This window comes from Salvelinus sp. IW2-2015, linkage group LG27, assembly GCF_002910315.2.
Source record: "Salvelinus sp. IW2-2015 linkage group LG27, ASM291031v2, whole genome shotgun sequence".
NCBI classification, from domain to species: Eukaryota; Metazoa; Chordata; class Actinopteri; order Salmoniformes; family Salmonidae; genus Salvelinus; species Salvelinus sp. IW2-2015.
This window is the reverse complement of record NC_036867.1, coordinates 26,794,408-26,807,922: the sequence shown is the minus strand read 5'-3', so window position 1 is coordinate 26,807,922 and position 13,515 is coordinate 26,794,408. Positions and strand designations below refer to the sequence as shown.

The 13,515-nt window shown below is 42.2% G+C and overlaps 1 long non-coding RNA gene across 2 annotated transcripts in view; it reads right to left on the bottom strand.

The window, feature by feature from the left end:
• Positions 1–1,836: 1,836 nt before the first annotated feature.
• LOC139023155 (uncharacterized) overlaps positions 1,837–13,515 on the bottom strand; it is a 90,215-nt gene continuing 78,536 nt past the window's right edge. For both annotated transcript variants that reach the window (XR_011474307.1, XR_011474308.1), the window contains exon 4: positions 1,837–2,197. This is a non-coding gene — a long non-coding RNA (uncharacterized lncRNA). The remainder of the gene's footprint in view (positions 2,198–13,515) is intronic.

The window sequence follows — 13,515 nt, the reverse complement described above, 5'->3', positions numbered from 1 at the left end:
GCACTGCGGGACCTAGAGGTACCCAGCATCACGGCTTCAGTGCTCCAGACCACCACAAGGGGGAGATAGAGCAATCATTATGCATTTGGGTCCCAAGGTTTTTATATGACCAATCATATCGAGTGGTTCCAATGACGAATTTTGAAGCGAGCCACGCTTGCCTCGTGGCGTTCTTCAACAAAGATGGCTGATAAAACATTACGGTGGAACCAGATGTAAGTTGTTATAATGGCATAATGAGTCAAGCAAAACATGTACAATTGAGAGGAATATGTTAGTTAACATAGAGACAAACGTTTGTGCATATATTTTTGTCATAAAGTTAATTTACGAAAATCACTATTTAGCAAGTTATCTGACTAGCTAACATTAGCCAGCTAGCTAGTGTTAGGAAAATTAATTTGTAATTCGTGTTGTTTAATGTTTTAGGGACACCTGAGAAAAGACGACAGCCTGGTTTGCTGGTTGTGAAACAGTGGATGTAAAGAGTCTAGCTAGCTAAAGCATTTACTGCAAATTGAATGTGCAATTGTGTAAGCTTGCCTTGCAATGCAGCTGAAGTAACATAGCTAGCTAACTATTTACTTGCTTATTGTGTAGTGGAGGATAAAAATAACTGTATGCCTATGGATGTGTAGCTAGCTACAGTTTGTAGCCGATCTGTGTATGGACCCAAAAACGTTAGGTTCTGAACTAATATTCATACCAATCTATGAACATCAGCTATCATAGTTGTTGTATCAACTTCAAGTCTGAATGGCATTAATGAAGCCTATGGAAAGAGTASAATATAATAACWTTATTGTGCCAAGRATGCAAGTCCAATATACACATGTACTGTAGTTATTACCACGCAGGAGATTCCTACATTGTAGCCTGTACATTGAATATATTCACTGATCATGTACTCTTCCTTGGCAAATAAAGGTGCGGTTCAGGTATGAATCTCTGAGACATTCTTTTTCAGTCATATCAAACTCCATTATTTGAATGATGCTGTGTCTGCATGTATGTATTACAATTATACACTTCAACAGTGTTTACCACTCCTGCTCCTGGGACATCAATGATTACACATTGTAACTATGCAATAGACTAGAAACATGATTGATTTGTAATTAATATATACAGAAAAAAAACWATGCCTATCTAACTCCATCTGCATTAATCTGAGGACACAGGATAGTATTTCAATTAGATMCTTAATTTCAACCAGTGGAGAATGTGAAATGCTTTATTGAAAGAAGTTCATTATCCACGTGTTATAAATACATAAATGCGTTATAATTATGATAATTGTAATATTATAAATACAAGTTCAATCTGTACTTCAATGCACATATGGTGTGCATTATAAAACAAGGAAGAAAGACGAGGTGTCCTCTCTCACATCAAAACATACGTGCAGACGATTGACATAGAGATGATTAAGCCTTATTTTTTTTATTCTAACACGGTCAGACAACTTAAATCAGGAGGTGAAATGCAAAACTGACCTTGGATCATTAACTCTGGGACTACTACATCTCTATCTGTATTTCAATGTAAAGCATCTCTTTAATAATACTTCCTGTTGACCCGACCAAGTGACGTCTCACCTATGATCTTGCTGTGCCCTCTGTGTCAGCCAGTTCAGTTTGGGAGGGGTTCACCGAAACAGCTGATATGACCGAGATGATTTCGGGAGAAGGGGGAGAGGTATGAAGTGAAGAAGAGAGACTGTTATTGTGTGTTTGTGATCTCACCTGGTGTCCACACTAAGTGGCTACAGAGTACTTTATGCTGAAAAACAGACACATGAGGACAAACAATAGAAGATAATGTCAACAGAATATACTGTATGTGACGCAGACACCTATCGGAGTGTACCTGAAACATTTAAATATAGAGGGTTATGTGTCTCACCACTTGGTTATTGCAAGGCTATCCCCCAGGGAAATCATGACTTGACATTAACAGATAGTCCAGTTGAAATTTCTGTGTTCATGTGGTGTAAATCAGAAAATTAGCAGCTGACATCTTAAGGGGTTTTTAATTAATGCATGTGAGACAGGTTCCATATACAACAAGACAGGCAGAGATGGAGAAAATGAACACAAAACAGTTTAATTACCTCTGGTTATGGACCACGGCCTGTTCCTCGGACAGTGAACATCTGGCAGTGTCTACATTTTCAACCCTGTGGTCAGCTCGCTCTCTGAAAGTAATGAAAATAGCTTATTTTTTATAGATAAGAAAACAATAACTGAGATATGACCGTTCAGTCTAAAGCAGCAGATGTCATATTTAGGATATGTCAATACAGCCCAGTGGTGCTTACCTGAGATGTCATCTTCGTAGGTGTCCACTTTGACTTCCTTTGTGTCAAATTGCTTTCAGAACAATTTTTTTAAATTGAAAATAAAAAACGTTTTGCTCTCGACAACAAAAAGACACAAATGTACCTCCATAGCATATAACAATTTGCCTGTGAACAACCACACCTTCATACAAACGTGCTACTGTATGCAGAATTCTTGATGCACAACCGAAGATGCTGCCATATCCTGCCAGCACACCCACAAGCGAGCCACTCAGGAGCAGAATGATGACGCGTGGAAAGAGTAAGAATGAGATGGGAACAGCAATTTGTTGCAAGTTGGGGAGGAGGGCTAATAGCTGAACAATAGACTATTCAATAGACTATTCAACCTTTACTAAAGAATAGTCTAATAGCGGATTTCGGTGTGAAACCCCCCCTCCTATCACAGACCAGATTTGCCCTAACGACCAAGGGGTAGCTTGCTACTCAATGTAATAAAGTAATGACTTTTCAAATAAGTTACCCTTACGAACCACATAGCATATCATTACAGCAGTATGTACCGGTATGTTAGCTAGCTACCTAAAGTTAGTTKTTACACATCAAACTTGACAGTATATTAACTATAGGCTATCTAACTACCCAAAGTATTCTTAGCTTAGCTAAATGGTATAGTCGTTGTGCTTTCTCAATGGACATTTGGGTGCTTTCATAAATTCGCTCTGGCTATCTATAGTCTGTACAATAGAATGAGTCAAAATTCAACCAAGGCTGAAAAACGGCTTAAGAACGTTGGCTAAACTGGAACACTAGCGCGAGCCCATAGCAAACTAACAGAATCGAACGTTCGCAGAGCCTGTTTTGACTGGAGTGATGCTTAGAATTCCATTAAAATGTATCCCTTTTTATTTTACCATTACAATCTGTTTGTCGGACGAAAAAATATATAATACTTGTGTAGAAAGTAAACATTTGCACCTCGATGGTGTCAACTGTGTATATGTCTGGGTAATGAAATAGTAGGGAAAAAATTACTTCGGACTATTTCTGGTCTAGCGATTGATGACAAACGTGCTCGCTGCCCAGACTTACATAAWTACAAAGAGGAGATTCTCCTGATTAAAATGGTGCCATGCAGCAGTTTGGCTTCTGTCCCTCTCCTCGCCCCTACCTGGGCTCGAACCAGGGACCCTCTGCACACATAGACAACAGCCCTCGAAGCACCGTTACCCATCGCTCCACAAAAGCCGTGGGGAACAACTACTTCAAGGTCTCAGAGCAAGTGACGTCACCGATTGAAACGGTATTAGCGCGCACCCCGCTAACTAGCTAGCCATTTCACACCGGTTACACCCGACTTAAAAAAAAATCTAAATATACACATTGCGAGATATTTGGCAAAATAGACAGACATGCCTATATTTCCCTTATAGGAAACAATGGGAAGACCACAGAGTTCCAACATTATTTTTGTTGTTTACATTTTAAATATAAAACAACATGAGCAGGTCTTATTGCCAACAATAGCGAAGCAGGCATTGTGACGTGGAACAATAAGCTGGGAATAGAACGTTCGGAAGGCGAGTTGGCACACGATGCTCAATAGAACTAATAGGAGCTGGCAGGGTGAAAAATGCACTAAAATAAGGCCTGTTTTTTCGGGGTTACTTCAAAATGACGGCAAGCAGCTGGGAAATATGGTCATGTTATGAAACTGGGCTCCACGGCAGATCCAATGAACTTCATCAGAAAAGAAAGTAGTTGAAAATGTAATGTGTCCAGCCTTCTATCTACATGGATTTCAGAGCACTCTCGTCTGAGTGTACCAACACGCAGAATAATTACTTTAAGAGTGCTCAACACCTGTTGAATATGGCCGGTGTCAGTAAACGTCGGGAAAAAAGCGTAATTAATTAAAAGAGAGAGAGAGAGAGAGAGAGAGAGAGAGAGAGAGAGAGAGAGAGAGAGAGAGAGAAAGAGAAAGAGAAAAGAGAGACCAGATGGCACAAGAGAGAAGAGCAGACAACACGAGAGAGAGAAAAAGAGAGAGAGAGAGCAGATAACACAAGAGAGAAGAGCAGACAACACGAGAGAGAGAGAGAGCATACATCAAGAGAGAGAGAGAGAGAGGGTGGCACCGTCTGAGTTGACAAAGAGGGCAGATAGGGGGACTGGTGGGACAGGAGCGCTAGCCACAGACAGATCTGAGAGGAGACGCTAGCTGAGAGTAGCTGACGCCTTTAGACAACAATGCATTGCTTCTCCTTCTGTAATCTTGTGATTCACCCTGTTCAATAGAGAGAGACACTTGATAGGAGATGAGAATGATGCTATGACCTCAGACTGCCTGCCTGGCTTCAAGGGGTTTTCATCTCTATTCTAGCATCTCTGTTACACTTGTAGCAACTTGTCTAACTCTTTTTCTAGCCTGCAGTGAAACACATCTGCGTCCCAAATCATATTCCCTGTATCAGGGGTGGGCAACTCCAGTCCTCGGTGGCCTGATTGGTGTCACACTTTTTCTCAATCCCTAGCAAACACAGCTGATTAATCAAATTGCATTCTAAACTGAAGATAATGATTAGGTGATTATTGGAGTCAGGTGTGTTAGCTGGGGCTGGGGTAAAACTGTGACACTAATCAGGCCCCTGAGGACTGGAATTGCCCACCCCTGCCCTATATAGTGAATTACTTCTGAACAGGGAGCCCTATGCTGTAGCATCCTATTTGGAGTAATATACTACTTGTGTCCAGCGTACTGTTAATTAAAATGAAAGTCTACTGAGCATGATTGACGTAATTAATCTATCAGGACTAATATGCACTAACACGCTGCCTTCCCAAAAGTTACATTTGTGTGTGTATCTGCAAGTGTGTGTTTTTATGGCCTCATTTACATATGTGTAATGCTATAAAAAACTTTTTTGAGGAAAGGAAATTAGTTAAATATGGAGTTATGCTATTTTAATCAGTCACCCTGTGCACTGTGTTTGGTTTCGAGCACGTTGGAATGACAAGATGATAGATGTTGGGTCCTAATGCTTTCCGTGTACATAGCAGCTTTTATGCTCAGATTTGAAAGAGCCCTGATCTGTTTCACCTGTCTTTGTGCTTGTCTCCACCCCCATTCAAGGTATCGCCAATGTTCCGCATTATCCCCTGCGTATTTATACCGGCGTTCTGTGTTTGTTGCCAGTCCGTTTTGTTTCGTGAAACTTGCCAGCATTTGTTCCCCTTCTCCTGTCTGTTCTTGCTCCTGTTTTCTAGTCCTTCCTGGTTTTGACCGTTCTGTCTGCCCTGACCCTGAGCATGCCTGCCGTTCTATACCTTGCACCACCTCACTGGATTATTGACCCCTGCCTGCCCTGACCCTGAGACTGCCTGCCGTTCTGGACCTTTTGCACCCTCTCTGAATTACTGACCTCTGCCTGCCTTTAACCTCTTGTTTTTCTGGCCCTGTACTAGAAATAAACTTGTTGTTTCGTTAACACTGTCTACATCTGGGTCATGACTGATCCAGCAGACTCGGATGCCCCCGACTCCCAAGGAGCCACCATTCGAAGGTACAAGGAGTTGCTTTGTGTTCTCATGGAAGGGTTCCAGACCTTGGCCGAACGCTATGACCAAGCGTTTAAAACATTGCTGGAGCAATTCCGTGGGTTGTCTGTTAGGCAGCCTACCACAATGGTGATCTCTCAGCCTACCCCAGTGTCCCCGAGAACCCTGTTTACCTCCTCTGGAGCGCTACGCTGGAGATTCCGGAACCTGCCAGGCTTTTCTCTCCCAGTGCTCCCTCATTTTCGAGTTACAGCCTTCTTCATTCCCCTCAGACCGCTCGAGGATAGTCTACATCATAACGCTGCCTCAGTCTGGAGGAGTTCGTGGAGGAGGTTAAAAGGTGTTTGATTCTCTGTTGTCTGGGAGAGAGGCTGCTTGCAAGCTGCTCCAGCTACGTCAAGAGTCCCGTAGTGTGGCAGACTACGCACGGATTTCCGCACATTGGCAGCTGAGAGTGCTTGGAACCCGGAAGCGCTGTTCGACATGTTCCTGCACAGAGTATTGGGGGAAGTAAAGGACGAGCTTGCAGCCCGGGAATTACCGACGGATCTCGACTTGCTCATTGCCTTGACCATGGGCGACTACGGGAGGAAGGAAGGAGAGGAGATTCGATTCGAAGTCCCCGACGGCTTCGTTGCAGTGAGAACACGAGGCTACATGAGTTCCCAGAGAGCCTCYGAAGACTGCTGATTCACTTCTTCCCCGGCCCATGCAACGATGCAGATTTAGGCTGTCTCCAGCTGAACGGCTATACAAGCTTCACACTAAGAGCTGCCTGTGTTATGGAATTACTGGTCATTTCGTTTCCACCTGTCCACTAAAAGACCAGGCTCACTGGTAGGAGTGAGTACTCTGGTGGGCCATATGGAGAACTTTAACTCTCACCTTACTCGCATCCCTATTCATGCCTTGTTGCTGTGGGGGACCATTCGAAATCAACTCTGGGGGCCGATGAGAGCTTTATGGACGCTACCCTGGCTTCCAAGCTGGATATCCCCACTCAGCCTCTCTCCATTCCCATGGATGTTAGAGCACTGGACGGGTGCTCTGTAGGCCGGGTCACCCACAGTACCACTCCTATCAACCTACGTGTGTCAGGGAACCAAAGCGAGATGACCCAATTCCTGCTCATTAACTTCTAACTTCTTAACTTCTAACGGTAGCGTCCCACTTGGCCAAAATCCAGAAAAAATGTAGCRCGCCAAATTCAAATATACTACTATAAAAATCTATCTTTCATGAAATCACACATGAAAGACACCAAATTAAAGCTACACATGTTGTGAATCCAGCCAACATGATTTCAAAAAATATTTACGGGGAAAGCACACCAAACAATTATGTTAGCTCAGTACATAGCCACAGAAAAACACAGCCATTTTCCCAGTAAAAGATAGTAGTATCAAAAAGCAAAAATAGAGATAAAATTAATCACTAACCTTTGATGATCTTCATCAGATGACACTCATAGGACATCATGTTACACAATACATTTATGTTTTGTTCGATAATGTGCATATTTAAATCCACAAATCTCAGTTTACATTGGCGCCATGTTCAGAAATGCCTATAAAATATCCGGAGTAATTGCAGAGAGCCATGTCAAATAACAGAAATACTCATCATAAACTTTGATGAAAGTTACATGTTTTACACAGAATTAAAGATACACTTGTTGTTAATGCAACCGCTGTGTTAGATTTAAAATAAACTTTACGTAAAAAAAACACCATGCAATAATCTGAGACAGCGCTCAGATTTAACAACTTTTCTCCGCCATGTTGGAGTCAACAGAAATACGAAATTACATCATAAATATTCCCTTACCTTTGATTATGTTCATCAGAATGCACTGCCAGGAATCCTAGTTCCACAATAAATCGTTGTTTTGTTCGATAATGTCCATTACTTCTGTCCAATTAGCAACTTTTGCTACTTAGCTACTTTTRCGTGTCCAAACGCTCGCGCAGATGCAGGCAAACGTCGGACGAAAACTTCAAAAAGTTATATTACAAGTCGAATAAACTGGTCAAACTTAGTAGAGAATCAATCTTCAGGATGTTGTTATCATATATATCCGATAACGTTCCAACCGGAGCATTTCTTCATGTCTGTATAAGTAATGGAACGCAAGGCGATATCATGAGGAAAGCGCATGAGCAAGAACTGGCAATCTGCCAGACCAGTGACTGAAACACCTTCCATCCGGCCCCACATCACACTAGAGGCTTCATTCAGCGTTCTACTGATTGTTGACATCTAGTGGAAGCCGTAGGAAGTGCAAACAGATCCATATATTACAGGGAATTGAATAGGCGATGACTTTAACCTCTTTGGGCTGCAGGGGCAGTATTGAGTAGCCTGGATAAAAGGTGCCCATTTCAAACGGCCTCGTACTCAATTCTTGCTCGTACAATATGCATATTATTATTACTATTGGATAGAAAACACTCTCTAGTTTCTAAAACCGTTTGAATTATATCTGTGAGTAAAACAGAACTCATTTTGCAGCAAACTTCCTGACAGGAAGTGGAAAATCTGAAATCGATGCTCTGTTCTAGGGCCTGTCTATAAATGTGCTTGATATTTATTAGTATACATGCACTTCATACGCCTTCCACTAGATGTCAACAGGCAGTGAGAGAAGAAATGGAGTGTTTTACATCATCTGGGGTCGAATAAAAGCTCTTGGCATGACGWGACCCCAATTTCCTGTWTTCTSGAACGCRCGAGAAGTGACCTGGTATTGCCTTCTGTAAAGCTGTCGTTATAGACGACTAATATCTCCGGCTTTGATTTTATTTGATACATGTGACAATATCATCGTAAAGTCTGTTTTTTCAATATAGTTTTATTAGATTATAGAATTTTTTTCGGGACGTTAGGTGTGTTGCTTTGTCTGCGTATGTTCAGGAAGGAGACCTTCGCGCCACTTTGCTAGCTTTCCGTGCTAATTGACTGGAGAAGAGGACATTCTAAATCCAAACAACGATTGTTCTGGACAAAGGACCCCTTGTACAACATTATGATTGAAGATCATCAAATATAGGACCCATTTTATGATGCTATTTCATATATCTGTCGAACATGTGAACTAGTAGTTTGCGCCCAGATTTTGGGCACGCTCTCGCCATAACGTAAACTGCATGTCGTAATGAAGTTATTTTTAGAATTCTAACACGGCGATTGCATTAAGAACTAGTGTATCTATCATTTCCTATACAACATGTATTTTTTAGTAATGTTTATGAATAGTTATTTGGTCAGAATATGTGAGTGTCAGAAAAATATCCGGACGTTGTGGGAAAAAGATGCTACGTTAGCACAATGTATAACCACTGATTTCAGCTCTAAATATGCACATTTTCGAACAAAACATAAGTGTATGTATAACCTGATGTTATAGGACTGTCATCTGATGAAGCTTATCAAGGTTAGTCAAAAATTATATATCTTTTGCTGGTTTGTTACGATCGCTAACTTTCGCTGCTGGTAAATGCCTTGTGTTTCTGGCTATTGTGGTAAGCTAATATAATGCTATATTGTGTTTTCGCTGTAAAACACTTAAGAAATCGGAAATATTGGCTGGAATCACAAGATGCCTGTCTTTCATTTGCTGTACACCATGTATTTTTCAGAAATGTTTTATGTGCATATTTGAGCTATAAATCAGTTTTACATTGCAGCTACCATCACAGCTACCGTCAGAAATAGCACCGAAGCAGCCAGAGTAATTACAGACACCAAAGTCAAATACCTAAATACWYRWGTATTTAGGTATTTGACTTTGGTGTCTGTAATTACTCTGGCTGCTTCGGTGCTATTTCTGACGGTAGCTGTGATGGTAGCTGCAATGTAAAACTGATTTATAGCTCAAATATGCACATTTTTCGAACAAAACATAGATTTATTGAATAACATGTTATAAGACTGTCATCTGATGAAGTTGTTTCTTGGTTAGTTTGGTTGGTTCTTGGTTAGTTAGGTTGGTTTTGTGCATGCTACCTGTGCTGTGAAAAATGTCTGTCCTTTTTTGTATTTGGTGGTGAGCTAACATAAATATACGTGGTCTTTTCGCTGTAAAACATTTTAAAAATCGGACATGTTGGCTGGATTCACAAGATGTTTATCTTTCATATGCTGTATTGGACTTGTTAATGTGTGAAAGTTAAATATTTCTAAAAAATATATTTTGAATTTCGCGCCCTGCACTTGAAGTGGCTGTTGCCATATTGCGCCCGGCTTCGGGCTTGCAGCCCAAAGAAGTTAACTTCTCTAGGGTAGGGGGCAGCATTCTGAATTTTGGATGAAAAGCATGCCCAAATTAAACTGCCAGCTACTCATCCCCAGAAGATAGGATATGCATATTATTAGTGGATTTGGATAGAAAACACTCTGAAGTTTCTAAAACTGTTTGAATTATGTCTGTGAGTATAACATAACTCATATGGCAGGCAAAAACCTGAGAAGAAATCCAACCAGGAAGTAAGAAATCTGAGGTTGGTCGATTTTCAACTCATCGCCTATTGAAAACACAGTAGGATATGGATCTGTTTGCACTTCCTACGGCTTCCACTAGATGTCAACAGTCTGTAGAATCTTGAATGAAGCTTCTACTGTGATGTGGGGCTGAATGAGAGGGGAATGAGTCAGTGGTCTGGCAGAGAGCCAGGTCCTGGTCAAGCGCATTCYACATGATATCGACTTGCGTTCCATTACTTCTATAGACACAAAGGAATTCTCCGTTTGGAACGTTATTGAATATTTATGATAACAACATCCTAAAGATTGATTCTATACTTAGTTTGACAAGTTTCTTTGACCTGTAATATAACTTTTTGAAGTTTTCGTCCGACGTTCGGCTGGACCTGCACGAGCGTTTGGATTTGTGTACTGAACGCGCTAACAAAAGTAGCTACTTGGACATAAATGATGGACATTACCGAACAAAACAAACATTTCTTGTGGAAGTAAGAGTCCTGGGAGTGCATTCCGACGAAGATCAGCAAAGGTAAGTGAAGATTTATAATGCTTTTGATGAGTTTTGTTGACTGCACAATTTGGCGGGTAACTGTATGGCTTCCTTTTGTGGCTGAACGCTGTTCTCAGATTATTGAATATTGTGCTTTTGCCATAAAGATTTTTGAAATCTGACACAGCGGTTGCATTAAGAACAAGTGTATCTTTAATTCTATGTAAAACATGTATCTTTCATCAAAGTTTATGATGAGTATTTATGTTATTTGACGTGGTTTTTGGATATAAATATGAACTTAATCGAACAAAACATATATGTATTGTGTAACATGAAGTCCTATGAGTGTCATCTGATGTAGATCATCAAAGGTTAGTGATTCATTTTATCTCTATTTCTGCTTTTTGTGACTCCTGTCTTTGGCTGGAAAAATAGCTGTGTTCTTCTGTGATTTTGCGGTGACCTAACATAATCGTTTGTGGTGCTTTCACTGTAAAGCCTATTTGAAATCGGACACTTTCGTGGGATTAACAACAAGATTACCTTTAAAATGGTAGAAGATACATGTATGTTTGAGGAATTTTAATAATGAGATTTCTGTTGTTTGAATTTGGCGGCCTGCACTTTCACTGGCTGTTGTCATATCATCCCGTTAACGGGATTGCAGCCATAAGAATTAATGGGCTTTGTCACACCCTGATCTGTTTCACCTGTCTTTGTGCTTATCTCCACCCACCTCCAGGTGTTGTTTCGTCGACACTGTCTACATCTGGGTAATACCTGAAACCTATCTTGCCTTGAATTGAGATGCTTGGCGGTGCGAAGATATTTCAGGTTCTTGTGGTCGGTCCACACAATGTAAGGATATTCCGCCCCCTCAAGCCAGTGCCTCCACTCCTCCAATGCCATTTCCACCGCGAGAAGCTTACGATTCCCCACATCGTAGTTCCTCTCCGTGGCATTGAAGCAGTGGGAGAAGAAGGCGCAAGGATGTACCTTGAGGTTCACGGCAGACGGCTGGGACAGGACAGCCCCAACGCCGACATCCGAAGCATCGGCCTCCACCACGAACTGGCAGGACGGGTCAGAATAAACCAAGATGAGAGCTGTGGTGAAGTGGTGTTCGAGATTCCAAAACACCCGATCAGCAGCTGGGGACCACGTGAACGGAACCTTGGGAGAGGTGAGTGCAGATTAGGGGGGAAGCCAGGGTGCTGTTGCCCCAGATAAAGCGGTGATAAAAGTTGGTGAATCACAGGAAATGTTGCAGCTGTACACTGGACCTTCCCGGGATCCATCTGTACACTCCCTGCAGCGATGACGTAACGCAGAAAGGGGATGGTGGAGCGATGGAATTCGCATTTCTCAGCTTTTACAAAATGATGGTTCTCCAGGAGGCATTGGTGAACCTGTCGGATGTGGAGCATCCGTTCTTGGGTGGAGTGGGAGAAGACGAGGATGTCAATGAGGTAGACGAAGACGAATCGGGTTAACATGCTGCGGAGAACATCATTAACCAGAGCCTGGAACACAGCAGGGGGTTTGGTAAGGTCAAATGGCAAGATCAGATACTTGTAGTGACCGCTGGCTGTGTTGAAGGCAGTCTTCCACTCATCCCCTTCCCGTATCCGCACCAGGTGGTAGGTGTTCCGTAGGTCCAGCTTGGAGAACACGGTGGCCCCCTGGAGCAGCTCGAAGGCTGAGGAGATGAGCATTAGCGGGTAGCGGTTCTTCACCGTGATGTCGTTGAGACCCCAGTAGTCGATGCACGGATGCAGGGTTTTGTCCTTCTTCTCCACAAAGAAGAACCCTGTGCCCGGGCCTTACTGAACACCTCCCGGTGGTCCTGGTACTCCGCGGGAATGGCGGAGAGGTCCAGGGCAACTTCCAAGCACCCAGGAAGATGTCCCGGGGCAGGTTGCACTGACTTCAGGCAATGGGTGTGGCAGAACGGGCTCCAGCTCATGATGGTACCGGCAGACCAGTCAATGAGGGGATTGTGTCGCTGGAGCCAGGAGAATCCCAATACCACGGGAACCTGAGGAGACTTCACTTCTTTGATATAGGGGGCAGCATTTTCACTTTTGGATGAATTGCATGCCCATAGTGAACTGCCTCCTACTCTGTCCCAGATGCTAATATATGCATATTATTATTACTATTGGATATAAAACACAGTTTCTAAAACTGTTTGAATGATGTCTGTGAGTATAACAGAACTCATATGGCAGGCAAAAACCTGAAGAAAAATCCAAACAGGAAGTGAGAATTCTGAGAAGGGTCAATGTTAACAAGTCCTTACACAGAATAAGTGTCAGCAAAATGACCAAACTTTGTTGAAACAACAGCAATGATATAGTGAATATAATGCATATAGAAGTCTTTTTACTAGCAAGTAATCTGGTTTAGTATACTTCCCAAATGGTACCCTGTTCTCTACATACAGTATGTGCACTTATGAGAACATCCCTATGGACCCTGGTCAAAAGTAGTGCACTATATAGGGCATAGGGTGCCATTTGGGACACACAGTTAAGTCATCACTTCTTTGATATTAGCAGCATGAAAAAGAGGCTTCACAGTGAGAGTGGACTCTCCTCACCGATGTGTGTGTCTGCCTTACTGAAGACAGAGACTTCCAAGTTGGCTGTGTGTGTGTGTGTGTGTGTGTGTGTGTGTG